Source organism: Pogona vitticeps, chromosome 2 (assembly GCF_051106095.1).
Source record: "Pogona vitticeps strain Pit_001003342236 chromosome 2, PviZW2.1, whole genome shotgun sequence".
Classification (NCBI taxonomy): Eukaryota; Metazoa; Chordata; class Lepidosauria; order Squamata; family Agamidae; genus Pogona; species Pogona vitticeps.
Window position 1 is genome coordinate 83,981,889 of NC_135784.1, and position 16,371 is coordinate 83,998,259.

Here is a 16,371-nt window from a genome sequence, read left to right on the forward strand (position 1 = left end):
CTAGTGTATTTCTGTTTCTTTGGCACACCACCACTTTTTATAAGTATACAATTTCTAGTTTACTATCTCATACCACACAAATGGTTTCCAGTGAAAGAATTGTTTGCTTGACGCAATATCAATTTTTTCTTTGCTTTTTATAGATTGGCATAAGGCACCTTTGGGGCTTAGAGCTAATCCTGTCTTTTGTCTTTAGACAAATTGTGTGTGGTGTTGTTGTTTTTTTTTAAAATACCTTTTGCTTGCTATGTCTCACTGTATCTTGGACTAAGTCACGGGCCTAAGATTATCAGAGCCATAAATGAATATATGAACAGAACCAGTGCTTGGAATTCCTCACTAGACATGTATACCTCATATGGAATAAATGTTGTACATGCCTTATTTGTTAAATTGAAATAATAGAGCCATCTGTAGGCTACTGCTGACTCACAAAGAAACTATGCAGCTATAAATTATTATCTTTATTTCACAGAAAAGGTCACAGCCTTCTGCCTAAATAAAAATCTCAGGTTTTAGTGGTGAAACCAGTACTTTTTAAGGATCAGGAAAGGCTAAATTCATTGAGATTTCTTTCTCTGTTCCCTCTTCAAAGACCTTACTGACAAGTATTACTGCAGCATCAGTAGGCTCGGCTGCATCAAGCCTGCTTACAGAACAAGCACAGAATAAGTGCCTGGCTGTAAACACTAGCTTTGTAGCCACGAGCAGCAAAGGATTTCATGCAGGTAAGCAAGTGGCCTGATGGAAGCGGGATTGTGTTCTCTGTGCCCAGCAGAGAAACGCGGCAGGCTGCTTCAGGAAGTGCGGGGCTCTTTGTTTCTGCTGTGCCGGATCTCAACGCTGAATCAAGCCTAGAAGCAGAGGTTTAAGTGAAAAAAATACTATCAGAGCACAGTGCATTCACGAAACCAAACTGCATTGTCCCTCAACTGGGCTTATTCTTGCTCTACAAGATAGAACGTGGAGTGAGAACCCGTCTTTGTTTTATATACAAAACCACACATTTCTACCAGTCTGTCAGTTGCTCCGTGCAAAATTGTTTGACGTTTATTGCACAGTGTCAGCACAAAGCAAAATAAAATATCTTTTCCAGCTGCTTTTTCCTGACTATGTGAAAGCAATTCTTGCTCACTACAAGCTACCAATCAATAGCTGTTTATACTTCAGACTTAAGTCACTCTTAGCTCTACTGAAATAAATGAGATTTGTGGATCTGCCCTAAATATGACAAATTTGTCTCATATTCTCTTTCTCAGAAGAACACAGCAGTATACGGATCTGATTCCATTTTTATTATTCCATGGTGTAGATTGGTCAAGGCATCATGACCAGCACAAAGTTACTAGTGATCTCTTATGGCTGGACATCGATTTTTATGTAGTTTTTCCTGGTACAAGTAGGATATTGTTGCACCACTGCTATGAAAAAGGCATAGACTTGCTGTTGATTATTAGGAAAGAAACCCAAAACAGAATTACCAGTATCATTGTGCCTTCTTACAATTCTGTGGTGTAGCCAAGCTCAGAATACTATATGCAATCCTAATTACACCTCAAAAAGGGCATTGTAGAGCAGTCAAAATTATCAAGGGCTGATGCAAATCCCTACAAGACAGGTTATAACGTTTTTAGATATTCAGCCTAGAAAAAAGATGAGCAATGGCATATATGATGGAAGTGAGCTTTGTCCGTGACCCACATGTATTCCAGTCGTGAGATGTGACACATGGTAGAAATAGTAAGTAGCTAGCTTTGAAACTTATCTTAAAAAGGAGGGCCATTTCATTTGTCCTGAAAATGCCCATTGATTCCCTCGTCTTTCAATCATGGTTTTTATGGGACTTTTAACAAATCAGGTGGTTAACTCTGAGTTTTAAGTGGCAGAAGCCATTCACTAGCGGTCCAGATCCAGTGCCATGCTGTTTCAAAATCAATTTGTTAGGCACTTCACTGCATCTGGAGAAAAAGTTAAAAATAGGAAAATTCTGTGTAGAGACTGCTGAAGCGAATCCACTTTCCCCTGTGCAGCAGAGATGTTGTGCCCTGTTCTAAGTAATGTGTTGATAACTGCCAGCATTTCCTCATATGCTTTTATTAGATAAGAGGAGCTTCTGTTTAGCTTGCTCATCTTTGCATGCGTGCGTTCTAACTACATCCTGTGCTTTGGTGGAAAAACAAAACACACTCTCCACCCCACCCTACCCCATGGTTTTTGTGAAGTGGTGGGAATATCTTCAGCAGTCTACAAGGTCAATGTGAATATCCTAAAGAATGTCCTCAGCTTCAGACTGAGTCCGTGTATTTTCCCGATGAACACAGTATTTTCAGAGGACACCAGTGTGGCCTTCAGAATGGTGTGATCCTGTCCTCTAATCTTGACTGGAAAATATCAGATTAGTAACTGAATTAAATGTGATGACAATTAGATGTCAAAAACCTGACATTTATCATTTCTCACCTCATTTCCCCCAAAGCTTTTTTTTTCCATCAAAGCTGTTTCCTCTTCTAGGTTAGTTTGCTTAGTGGTGGCATTTCACAATTGAGAAGTGTTTGCTTAAGAGAAGCCACTACTTCCTCAGTTCATTGTTATTATCAAAGGTTTTGTAGAAGGCCTTGTGTTGCTCCAGCCCTGCACACATCTCTTTATCTGCTAATCAGCAAGGAGGCAGTGTAGCATGACCGTGAACTGAGATATAATCATGAGTAAAATGGGATATTAAGAATAAACTCCTCTTTAAGTCAGTGATCAGAGGCCTTTTCTGTTGCTATGAAATTACAGAAACAGTGAGCCTGGTTTTCATTTGCAACAAAATGTCATTAGCTTTCTCTCAAGGCCTGCCTGCTTTCTCTTAAGGGGAAACTGTCAATTCCTATTTGGCCTCAAAGCTTCCCCCTCCCCCCAAAAAATGTTGTTTGGTGCTTTTTTTGCCTGTGGTGCTTGCTGCTGAATCTTTGATGTTCTGTAAGTTAAACAAATGAAATGGATTAATTCTTTCCAAATGTGAATAAATACTGCATTAAGGATCCTTTACTTATCCATAAGAGTAAGTACGTATAATGTTTATACGAGGGCTTGCCTCAATATATTGCTTTTCTTCAAAGTGCTCTGTACGTATTAAATATGGATATTTAACAAAATGGATATCCTAACAAAACAAGCTTCCAAAACAGTTTCTCTTTCTAAACTCTAGTCTTCCCATATATGTTGTGAGTGAACAAAAGCATCTGTCGGCCTTTTCATCAACTACTTCAGTAGCTTGAAAGAGATACTGTACTGTCAGAGAGCTCCAAAGGAGGTGAAGGTAGTAGGGTTAGGTTCTGGCTAATTCTTTTCTGGCATTGGAACAGAGGCAGACTACCTGGGGCCCTCCAAGTTGTTGCTAGACTACAACTCCCACCATCTTTCACCAGGTTGGTAGGTTGCAACCCAACATTCCCACCCCTACATTAAAGAGAACCGAGCATTTCTCACTTCCATCCCAGCTCGCTAAACACTTAAAAGTTTGTGACTTTTATCATTCTACATTTATTTTAGTCAATGTGCTGACTTTCCCCCCCAAAAGGGACTCACAACAATTAAAATCATACAATAAATTAAAAAGATCATACTATAACATATTTTTAAAAATTAAAGGCAAGATTAAAAATAATTTTAAAAACATTTTAACAAACCTAAATTTCAGAAATGGAGCATTCCATAGGTTTTTTTTTTTTTCCTTAAAAGCCTGCCTGAAAAGGAAGGCCTTTGCCTGTTACAGAAGGAAAAGAGGGAAGGGGCCAACCTGGCTTCTTGGGACTATGCTTTCTAAAGCCTGGGAACAGCCACTGAGAAGGCCCCCTTCTCATGTCTTCCCTAAATTAGATTGGGAAGGTAGTGGAACCGAGAGAAGGGCCTCCCCATAATATCCTAAAAGCCCGGTAGGTTCATGTGGGGTGATGCAGTACTTCAAATAGCCTGGAGCTGAACTGACTGGGCTGTATAGGTAACAAACAGCACTCTGAATTCAGTCTGGAAACAAACGGGCAGCAATTGCAGATGATTATATAATTTTACATTTTTGTTGCTTCTCTGTTATATTGTTTCTAGAAAAGTGATGCTTTGTTTCTTCAGTTCTATCTGCTGTTATATAATTTTTATATCTCTGTTCAGCACTCGGGAATATGTGTGGACCAATGACAGTTTAGATGGCTAAAACTTAAAACATCAAATTATACTCCTAATGATATAAACCCTGCTGCATTCTTATATGGCACTTCGTTTTTCAGTTAGCTAGTAACTAAGAATGTCTGAAGAGTCTTAAAGCTGAAGGTCCAGTTTCTAAAAGTAAGAATCGGATGTATTTTTGAATCCGTTTTTAAGTTGTCATTGGAAAGGAAGAAATGACCGTCCACTATTAACTGTATAAACTATGTCATATTGTCCCCCCACCCCCTTCATGGATTGCTGCCTTGCCGTGGCGAAGGGGCTTGTAGCAAGGTTATGCTCAAAATCCTCCAAGGTAGGCTTCAGCAGTGTGTAGACCAAGAACTCCCAGAAGTAGTACAACATGGATTTCGAAGGGGCAGAGGAACTAGAGACCAAATTGCTAACATGGAGAAAGCCAGAGAGTTCCAGAAAAAGATCTACTTCTGATTCATTGACTATGCAAAAGCCTTCGACTGTGTGGACCACAGCAAACTGGCAAGTCCTTAAAGAAATGGGAGTGCCTGACCACCTTATCTATCTCTTGAGAAACGTATATGTGGGACAGGAAGCAACAGTTAGAACTCGATACGGAAACACTGATTGGTATTGGGAAAGGAGTATGACAAGGCTGTATATTGTCCCCTTGCTTATTTAACTTATATGCAGAATACATGCGAAAGGCCGGACTGGAGGAATCCCAAACTGGAATTAAGATTGCCGGAAGAAATATCAACAACCTCCGATATGCAGATGATACCACTCTGATGGCAGAAAGTGAGGAAGAATTAAGGAACCTCATAATGAGGGTGAAAGAGGAGAGTGCAAAAAACGGTCTGAAGCTCAACATCAAAAAAACTAAGATCATGGCCACTGTCCCATCACCTCCTGGCAAATAGAAGAGGAAGATATGGAGGCAGTGACAGATTTCACTTTCTTGGGCTCCATGATCACTGCAGATGGTGACAGCAGCCATGAAATTAAAAGACACCTGCTTCTTGGGAGGAAAGCGATGACAAAACTACACAGCATCTTCAAAAGCAGAGACATCACCTTGCCAATAAAAGTACGCATAGTCAAAACTATGGCTTTTCCTGTAGTGATGTACGGAAGTGAGAGTTGGACCATAAAGAAAGCTGACCACCAAAGAATTGATGCTTTCGAATTGTGGTGCTGGTGGAGGCTCTTGAGAGTCCCCTGGACTGCAAGGAGAACAAACTTATCCATTCTAAAGGAAATCCATCCTCAGCGCTCACTGGAAGGACAGATCTTGAAGTTGAGGCTCCAGTACTTTGGCCATCTCATGAGAAGAGAAGACTCCCTGAAAAAGACGCTGTTGTTTGGAAAGTGTGAAGGCAGGAGGAGAAGGGGACGACAGAGGATGAGATGGCTGGACAATGTCATCAAAGCGATCAACATGAATTTGACCCAACTCCGGAAGGTAGTGGAAGACAGGAGGGCCTAGCGTGCTCTGGTCCATGGGGTCACGAAGAGTCGGACACGGCTAAACAACAACAACAAATTATCCCCAATGTTATAATTTGACACTGCAAGTACTACTCCTTGAGCTGGCAACTAAATGCACACTCATTCTGGAAACTGATAGCTCAGGCTAAATTATATAATCATCTGCAAATGTCTGGGCAAATAAATGTGTCAGTCTGGTACTGTTTTTCTGTATGAAAAGAAATACATTCATGGAGAATAGAGAAGAATGATATATCTGAAATTGTTTGTAGAAGTCTCTGTGGCTAGTAGATGTGTGCTGCTTTCTGGGGGGGGGAGGTTTGACACCTACTCCCAGAATTCTTCAGGCAGAATTGTTAGTTCCAAACACAGCTGCAAGCACCTACATTTTGCTGACCCAGAGAAGGACCAACCTGTAAAACCTTGCGGGCTCAAAGCAATACTCCAGAGGAAGGGGGAGGGGAGAGGAAGCTGTATGATACACGGCCTTTTAAATGATGCAGCATTGGCACCATCCTGTGGCCAGCTAGGAAATAGTTCTGCAGTACCTATCTAAATAAAATACAGTGGTGCCCCACTTGACAAGGATAATCCATTCCAGCAAAATCGTTGTAGAACGAAATCGTCATCAAGCGGGGGAAAGAACCCATTGAAACGCATTAAAAACGGTTAATGTGTTCCAATGGGCGAAATACCTCATCGTCCAGCGAAGATCCTCCATAGGGCAGCCATTTTCTGCTGCCTGTTAAGTGAAAAATCAGTCCTGAAAACAGCGGGGAGCCATTTTGCACTGCGGCCGACCATTTTGAAACCTGACGATCAGCTGTTTTTAGATCGTCGTAAAGTGAAAAAATCTGTTCCCAAAGCAGGGAACCGATCATCATCAAGCAGTTTTTTCCTATTTAAACATCGTTTTGCTATTGCAGAAGCGATTGGAAAAACATCGTCGTGGAGCAGGGTAATCGTTAAGCGGGGCACCACTGTACAGTGGTGCCTTGACTTACAAATGTCTCTGCTTATGACCAGCCCCAGCCACAAAATTTTGCTTCTACAGTGGTGCCTCGCACAGCAAGGTTAATCCGTTCCGGATTAACCCTCGCTGTGTGAAACATCACTGTACGGAAAGAAAAAAGCCATTGGAATGCATTAAACTTAGTTTAATGCGTTCCAATCGGCTGATTTACTCACCGTAGAGCGATGTTCCTCTGTGGCCGGCAGCCATTTTCGCGCCCTCCCCTCGCTTAACGAGGGCACAAAAACGCTGCACATGGCCATTTTGAAGCTGCGGAACAGCTGATCGGCGGGTCGCAAAGCGAAGGTCGGTAAGCGAACCGCTTACCGACCTTCGCTCTGCGATTTTCGCCCATTGGGGCCGTCGCTCTGCGATCGCATTAGCGATCGAAAAAAGTCCCCGTAGAGCGAATTCATCGCTCTACGGGGCGCTCATTGTGCGAGGCACCACTGTATTTGCGACTGGAGCTTCCACTTACGAACAGAAAAAGGCAGGAAATTCAAATTTCTAATTGTAGGTGGCAACAAGGCTGCTTTGTAGCTCTTTCGCCCCAGCAGTAAGAGAGGTTTTCATCGGAGGCTTGGGAATGCCTCCATCTGCTTCTGAATGAGCATGTGTGTGTATTTGCAGGGAGGCTTCAGGCTGCCTGGTAAGGTAAGGTGCTGTTTTCTGCTTTTTAAAAACGGTTCTGGGTGTTTTTGCAGCATGGTTTTGAGGTGGGGGGTTGTTTCTGTGCTGTGGGGGGGTCTTTGTTTTGGGGGTTTTTTTCACTACTTCCGATGGGTTTTTTGTTGCTTTTTTGTTGCTTTTTGGGGTTTTTCCCCCATTTCTGATGGGTCGGGTTTGGTTACTTTTTAGGGGGTTTCCCCATTTCTGATGGGTCTTGGGGGGTTTCTGGGTCCTGCATGCTTCCCTTGCTTTTTCCTGTTTTCTTTGCATTTCTGACCTGACCCCTTTGTTCTCTATGCATTTCCGATGTGCTCCGTTTGTTTTCTGTGCATTTCCAATGGGTCTTGCATGCTTGCTTGTTTTTCTCCCCCCCCCCCCTTTGGACGGAAGGGATTAATCACATTTCCAATGAGTCTTGCAGTGATTTTTTTGTGATTTTTTTGTGATTTTTTTCCTTTGGTCGGAACAGATTAATTGCATTTCAATGCATTCCTATGGGAAATAGTGCTTCGACTTACAACCATTTCGAGTTACGTCCATGTTCTGGAACGGATTATGGTCATAAATCGAGGCACCACTGATTTTATGGGACCAGCTACGTACAGCATCCTAGAAAATCATCTGTGGGGATGTGAATTTAAAACACGAGACTGGAAAGGAAGGGTTTGTTAGTGGAGAATCTTCAAAACCTGTCAGCTTGGATTTTGCACAACAGCATTTTCTCACAATATTCCCTCATGCATAGATCTTCTATGGGAGAAAAATGCAACAAAACAAATGAAATCGTTATTTAGAGGGCCAAAGTACAGCTGAAATTTATAATCCTCCCATGGTATATTTTTAGTACTACCCATCAAAAACATGATTCAATGCCACACACAGAAAATACTTACCTAGGACCATTTTAGATTGTCTGCTAATCTACATGTTTTGTTTTTCCTCTTTCAGCCTTGTAACAGTGTAGCAAGAAGGGAAACGTGTTGCATAATCCAAATAGATTTGTAAATAGTTTCCTAGACACATGTAAAAATATACAGTATAGCCATGACATTCTGTTCTTAGTGAATTTCAGTTTTAGGATCTTAAGATCATGCTATATATACTTACCAGTCCTATAAAAAGTTGATATTATTGTCATCATAATGCAGGTGCAGTTGAGATGCAGTAATACAACAAATGTCTTATCTACATGTGTTGTCCTTGTGTCACAAGAAAAATTTTTTTACATCAAAGCAAATCCAGTTGTCATTATCTTCACACAGTAATGGCCCTTTCTCATGTAAAACACTAAATCAGAAATTCACAGGAAAAAATCAAGTTAAAAAACACTATGTCCACTTTAGTAATGTAGGAACTGACATCAGGATCCAGGTTGTCAAGGGCAATGATTAAGGTTTACTTTCAATTAAAATAAACAAAATTCTTCTGCATCTGCTGCATATACAGGTCAAAAGTAACAAAGAATTCTCTGCTATCTGCAAAGTTATTTAGATATAGGTTAAAAGGCTGATTTGTTATAATAGGGAGTAAATGAGAATATATTCTCTTCCCATTTGAACTAATGCCCACAGGGCTTTGCATGATGCTTTAAATAGATGTCACTGTTAACATCATACAAATTGAAAGGAGACAAGAAATAATCCACAAAGTAAAATACAGGCCAGGAAGCAGATACCAGTAAAATGTGACTATTCTGTTAAGAATGAGATATTTCTGATATGCAGATTGCACTCAGCTCCATTTGTCATTTTAACACTGAGTGATGCTGAAGTTCCATGATTAAAACTGAATCCAGAAAATATACAAAGGATAGTTCCTGTCAAAGAACAGGAAGAAATGGAGAGAGAGGTGACTCCTGAATGGGGGGGGGGGTGTGTGGGTTGCATGTGAGGTTTTTGCAATTAAAAGTATTTGTGTATGTTGGAGTAAGGTCTGAGAAATGGTGGTGGCATCTGAATGGTTAGTGGTTGTTACTCTATTCTTTTATTTTTAGCTGAATTCCAACATCTAGAATGGTATATGATAGGCTTGATTTGAATTGAATATGCCTGATTGTTATCGAGGCATTTAAGGTATGAAAATCACAACGTATTTTCTGTGAAGCCAAGAAAATTTTAAGCTGGTTATTTTTCTAATCTGAACCTTGTGATGGAACTGCTGGATAGCTCAGTGGTTTGACTTCAGAGCCAGAGGTTGGAAGTTTAATTCCTCTTCTTGACAAGGGCAGGACCCGATGATCCATAGGGTCCCTTCCAGCTCTGCAGTTCCACAATTATTTTTATACAGTAATTTATACCTTCTGCAAATTCTATGGTTAAGGAAATAAGTCCAGCTCCTTAGTTACATCATTTACATTCTACTGTTATATTATTTTTATTTATTTAAAAAAATGTATCCCACCTTTTTCATTAGAAAAAGACCCAAGGTGGCTTTCAGCATTTAAAGACAATATTTAATAACAAAACAATGAGTATAAACAGTTGGTATACATAATTAAAAGGCAATATTTAAAGCTAAAAACATTAAATATGGAAATATTAAAAAATAACAAACAAAATTCCCCTCTCAGAAATGGGAAACACAAGCAGTACTAAAAAGACAATCAAAGCGCTGATGCATAGCAATCCATCTAAAAAGATCACGTGCAGGGAGCCAGTCATTGAGGTAAAGTTTGCCTGAAGACAAAATTCTTCACTTGCTTGCAGAAGGATAGCAAAGATGGGGCTAGCCTGGCCTCCTATGGGAAGGAGTTCCAAAGTCTGGGAGCAGCAACAGAGAAGGCCCTCTCCTCTGTCCCCATAAAATGCACCCGTGAAGGTGGTGAAACCAAGAGAAAGGCTTCCCCGATGATCTTAATGCCCAAGCAGCTATTGAGCAGGACTGCAAGCATTCTTGTGCAATTTTCACATTTGGAGTCCTTTTCCAGATAATTCGCAGATGTGTGTGTGTGCCTATGCGCATACATGTGTTTTTTTTAAAAAAAGCAAAACACATTTATTTCTGCAAAGACCCCACATTATTTTGCTAATGCTCATAGTGACCAAACAAGAGCACTTATCTGTTCACTGTCGAGTCAAAAACTTAGTAGTTACCGTCAAGTTTTTTATTTTCGACTGGCATAAGTATTTGCTCCATCATTCATTGTGCATAACAAAGACTGAGAACCACTGTTCTAATAAACCAGACAATCCAATATTAGGGACAATTTTACAAATGCCAAGGATTGTAGCTGCTATCTCATCCCATTATTCTGGGGGAACAGGAAAACTACCCAAAGGAGAGGAAACAGGTGGGACACTTTACCCAGTGTTCTTTAAAGCAACAATAGGGAACACAAGGCTCTCCACTCAAATTTCTGGACAAATCTTCCTATGGTCATTCACCAGTGGTTGTGCTGTCCACAGATGGTAGGAGTTCAGTGTGATAATGCGTATAAGGCTATGTGTTCGTTTCCTCTGCTTTATGACAAAGGGGACAGGTAGCGATTACTCCGACAGATACATAGTTGCCAAGATCACAACTCTGTGTATCAATATTTTTACCTCCACAGGTTCTCTTGATGTCAGAGTTAAATGAAAAGTTTATTTTTAAAAACATTCAAAGCTGAGGTAGATGTAGAATATTAATTATGGTTTAATGAGGCATTCATCTAAAGCTACTTGAAAGAAAACTTCTGATTGGGATCATCAACCGCTCTTAATTTAAGACAGCCTGAAATAGTGGGAACCCTCTTCTTTCACGATAGTTTTCATTCAGTTTCAGAAGCCCACTCCAAGCAGTACGGGCAACATCACTGGATATTACAAGTAGGTTCTCATTTTTAACACTTCTCCACACTATATCTGTGAGTGGGTGGTGTATCTCTTTCATTAATCCATTATTTCTGTCCCTGTTTCTACCACTAGGTTTTAGAATATGCCTAATGGTTCCTAAAGCACATCAGGATACAAAGCTGCTGAACAAACCAATCAATACATCCTTAGTAGTTGAATTCTTACAGAGGCCTTATTTTAGGCAGAGATCAGATTTTATTTAAAGCAGTAAGTTTTGCCTCTTTAAAATTCAGTTTGTCTTGTCAGTTGAGGCCCATCCAATAATTAACAAAATTAAAATATACTAAACATTATTACTAATCCTCCAAAACCCCAGTCCCCCTACTTTATCCTATATTTTTATGGACAAATCCCAATGATGATCTTTTCTCAAATATTTGTCTGCTAGAACTACAAGCAAGGCCTACAGACGAAAGAAGAGAAATTTCCTGTAAGCATTTTTACATACCCAGTAAAACTTGGCTATAGAAGCCTGTGTTCTGTAAGAGAACTGTTACATGTTATCAACTCTTTTCTGATTTGTGGAGATTCTATCAGTGACTTCTAAAAGGCTATTGTGTATGGTTTACTTTATTGAGACCATCCATCTCTATTCTTACTATCTCCCACTTTGCCCAGAACTGCCTTCTCCTGTGATATAATAACCTTGGTTTAGTCGTCTTGGCTTTTATTGAGAATTTAGGCTTGATCTGATCTAGAACCCACACCTATCTTTCTGGTAGCCCATGGTGTAGCCATAAAGCTCTACCCCAATGTATTTTGAATGAATCAACTGAAGTGCAGTCTCTAAAGTTTATGAGCCATTTTACAAACTGAACATCCTCCAGGTCTTCATACTAAAATGACACATCAATATTGTGTACATATAAGTTTCAGAGATAGTGTCTGTCCAATGCCTGTAGGAAACCATGATTAAAGCAGTAAAGTATATTGTTAGTAATAAAATTATTGCTAGCTTTATTCAGCCCATATTTTCTCATCAAACAAGTATAGTAGAACATGGCTTTTGATGCAAAAGGTACGAGGCCCAGCAACACCAGAAGGGTTGGGAAAGATTCTTGTCCCCCAATTCAGGAACCATAGTAGCATAATTTGTGGACTTACTCCAGTTGAGTAGATTGTTCGTGTGGAAGATGGACCAACAGACTGATTCAGTATCCCGCAGCTTCCTTCAAGCTTGTCTGTGAAAATGACACCAGACCACCCATTTGAATTCACTTTGAAACTTTCCCGAAGCACCCATTAAATGTCAGGCGCCGGCGAATCTCATTTTAAAAAATAGCACAATTGTGTTGGGTTTGGATTTTCCCCGCCCCCCCACCACCACCATCAACCTGTTTCCAAAGTGGTGGGTACCCTGGGCAATAATCATCTTCAGTCAGGTGAGTTCGGAATCTTCTCGGCTACTTTAAGCTGCACTTCGGCAAAACGAGGATGGCGCAGCAGGAATGTAAACACAAAGTACTCATCTTTCTAAGTACCAATAAATATCCTGTTAGCATTACGACAGCTTCGTTATCACCCTCCGCTTGGTTGAGAAAAAGCAAATAACAGCAGCTCATCAACGTCCACCTCGTCACGCAGTCCTGGTGCTTCCTTTTCGGCCTGAAGGCGACCCAGGGGCAGGTGCCGCTCCTACGCACGCTCTACCCGAAGTTAGGCGGCCACGTTTTCCTTGAACATCTGTCCACCCCACCCCGGCCAAGCTGAACCCAAACAAACGGAGGTCGGTCATAAGCGTACAGGAACACCGCCGCTGCCCCCCCCCCATGCCTACCGTGCCTTCGGTCCATGTCAACACGCGCCCGTGTGTGTGTCGACGCCCCAGGACTTTCCCTTCCACCGCCGAGAAACTTTCCGCAGGTTCACAAATAGATTGCGGGCTTTTATAGCGCCTTTTCCCGACAGCCTCCGCGCCGCCGAAGCGGATTGGCCGGAGGGACGCTGGGGAGGCGGGCGCGCGCACGCCGCGTTTTGTATGAGAGAGCGTGGACGCGCTTCCCCCTCTAGACCCGCCCCGCCGGTTTCCGTTCGTATCCGCGGTCGGAGTTTGGGCCCGTAGCAGAATCGGGAAGCAGCGCCGGGGGAGACGCCGGGAGCCCCTCAGGTAGCGAAGCGTTTCCCCCACTCCCACCCCCGGGCGGTGAGGCGGTGCGCGGGGTGGAAGAGAGAAGAGAGAGCCACGACGGGGAAGGGAAGGGAAGCCCAGCCGAGCCGAACTTGGCCCTGGTTGCGGCCGCTCCCTGTGCGGCCTTGCCCCACCCGCCCTCAAGCGGCCGCCGAGGGAGCGGGAACCTCCTCAGCTCTTCCTGGGGGAGGCGGTTAGGATAGGAAGCCGACGCCCGCACACCTCCACAGCCGCCTGGGCGGCGGGAAGGGCTTCTCTGCCTCCCTCGGTGCCTTGGGGAGAAGGGGGACTAGAGAGTCCTCCTGAGGGGCTACCGGCTGAGGAGGGTGTAAATGCTTCCGGCCCTCCAGTCGAGGGCTCTCTGCCTCTCTCTCTCTCTTCCCTCTCCCCGCCCCGGTGGGTCGAGTTCAGGCACTGCCTCCTGAAAGGGGAGCCGAGCCGAGCGGGTCTCCCGGTGGCGCTGAGGCTGGTCTTCTTTGGTGGTCCTCCTTCCTCTCCCCAACGCAGTTCAGGGTTTTTTTTTTTCCTTCTTCTTCTTCTGGTGGGAAACTCCCTGCTGTTGCTGAGGTGGCTTCCTCTCGTCTCTCTCTCTCTGGCCGCCCCCGCCCGGCCTCCCCCCGTTATGTTATTTGGTCCTTCCCCAACACTTGTGAAAAAACACAAAGCAAGTTTGAGGAGCGGTGGGAACGTGAGCGAGCTTCTAGGGCTGACATCGCGGCCTCCGGGGTGTAGCCTTGGCAGTGTGGCTCTTCATCTCTGTAGGACATTCCCACAAGCTTGGCTTGATGGTAGCATGTTATGTGGATTTCCTCCCTTTCTCGCCCCCCCCACCCGCCTTTTTAGAGTGTCAGCAGATGAAATCATAGCAATAATGTTATATCTTCTAAGCCTGTGAGAGGAGAAATAAGAAAAAGTAGTTAAAGCAATGTAGCAATATTTCAATACCCAGTCCTAAAACTAACTGGGGAATATTATGGTTTATTAACTAATATATTAGAGATAGGTCATTATTGTAAAAAATTTAGCATATGAACTTTTGTTTTGTTTGGGTTTTATTTTTATTTGCAGTGTCTTCAAGTTAAGTAGGAAAATCTTGGTTCTGTTGAAAGGTGTTTCAGATAGCATACTTATTAAACAGTGTTATAAGTTAAACACTGTTAGGAGATTGATGGATTTGCCTGACATCAACAGGTGGTTACTGAAGGTTTACTGCAACCTAATAATATGCAAAGCATGTTTTCTGTAATATGGGGAAACAGGCAGATATCAGGATTTGTGAGGTCTGCTTAGCTGATCATATCTGAAAATAAATGCAGGCAAAAATTGCAAAAAAGAGACAGGTGATTAGGGTAAGCCAGCCATGGTGTTTTTGTTGTTGTTGTTACTATACTCTGTAAATCAGCTGATGATCCACAAGTAGCCCATCTGCCTGTTCTTGTTTTGTTATTTAAATATTTACAATATACTGTATTTGCACTTCCTCTTTAGGCAAAGGCCCTCACCAAATAATTCAGAAAGGTCAAAATAATGAAATGTACTGTAATTAATTAAAGCAGCAATGTAGCAATATTTCAATACTCAGTCCTAAAAGAACATTATTTAAAAAAGGATGTACATTAATTTAAAAATAGCTTGGAACAACTAGGTTTTCAAGACCCATTTAAAAGCAACCAGAGCAAGGTGGTTTTGATTTAAATAAAATTGATTTAAATCATGGGTTAAATTTAAAAATCTGATTTTTTTGGTTGATTTACATTTTAAAAATCATTTAAATCAAACTGATTTTTATCCACCCTGAACTAGAGTGAAATACATGTGTGCATCCTGGGTCAGGCATTCCCTAAGAATGGGACCACCACAGAAGAAGACCTACCAGTGCATTAGTCCTACCTTTAGAATGTCACCTCACTGTAGAGTTGGAATGAACCCAAAAGGTCACTTGTTCTGATGAAATAAAAAATAAACGTAATCACTAATCAGATCCCTATAAATCTTAGTATAGTTGCACATGTTTAGAAACATATTCAGCAGAATTCTTAGGTAACAGTTAATGCAACATACTATGAGAGTTCAAAGCACCTCATAACACACTGCTTCATTGTATTAATTCCCCAGTTACAAATGGTTTGAAACCATCTTACATGTTTGTGACTGAAATAGAATCTGAATCTTACTATTCTAAGCTGTACATTTTTGTAGGCAAATCTGGTTTCAGTTTTTCTCTTTGTCATGAAGCTCATTTGATAACTGGATTATTCACTGTCTGTCAGTAAAGCCTACCTTAGTAAAGGCCATGAGGATAAAATAAGGACTGTTCTGTGATCATAGAGGCTTGCCAGCAAAATTATAATATAAGCTTATTGGTTGTATTTTGTGATAATTCTACAGAAGAAAGAAATATGTTTCTTAAAAAGCAAGTGCTACACTGTGCCAGTTCTTTCGTCAAGTTAAGTGTGATTTTCCATTAGTAGCATAGATAGCAGTTTTTGGATCTTGTCTGTGTCTTACATACTTTTCACAGTTTATTCTGAAAGTTTAAGTCTGTTGGATAATGGAACTAAGGTCCAAGCCATACTTCACTCTAGTTCTGTTTTAAATCAATATCTGAAGCCAGAGCATGAGCCAGTAACACTTAACTCTGAAACCAGTAGGCAATTAATCAGCAACATTTATGTTCCTGTATTTCCTATTCATAATCTAGTACAGGTAATATTGTAGAAAGTCAACAGGTCTTCCTGATAGCCATCTGTGAAATGATGCTGAAGGATTTTAGAGATGCTGTTGTGATTGTACAGTTGCTATGGCAGAGTTATGTATTTAACACTGCAGTAGGAGGGGAAGACTCTGTGATTACAGATAGGAACTGTTTTGAAAAGATTTCAAAGGATAGGAATGATTAAGAAGTCATTATTTTATTGCCTGAAAAATGTGCTTTTCCACTCTGAGCCGGTCATTTCTACATAATTCAGAATTTTCCTCTGATGCCTTGGAGATTTCATAAGATATCTCTGAGATATAACTCCTTGTTTCTCTCAGCATTAAAAGTTGGGATGAAAGAGTGGGAATTGACTGCAGGT

The 16,371-nt window shown here is 41.5% G+C and overlaps 1 protein-coding gene and 1 long non-coding RNA gene across 2 annotated transcripts in view; one reads left to right on the top strand and one right to left on the bottom strand.

Annotated features, from left to right (window-relative positions):
* Positions 1 to 11,946: 11,946 nt before the first annotated feature.
* On the bottom strand, positions 11,947 to 13,046 carry LOC110076873 (uncharacterized). Its single transcript, XR_002300196.3, has 2 exons — positions 12,944 to 13,046; positions 11,947 to 12,347 (listed from the first exon to the last, which is right to left on the bottom strand). It is a non-coding gene; the product is annotated as an uncharacterized LOC110076873 (long non-coding RNA).
* A 96-nt stretch (positions 13,047 to 13,142) lies between these two features.
* Positions 13,143 to 16,371, top strand: part of RHOA (ras homolog family member A) — a 36,312-nt gene continuing 33,083 nt past the window's right edge. Inside the window, exon 1 of the mRNA XM_020789399.3 lies at positions 13,143 to 13,273. The gene's annotated coding sequence lies outside the window, so the exon portion shown is untranslated. The remainder of the gene's footprint in view (positions 13,274 to 16,371) is intronic.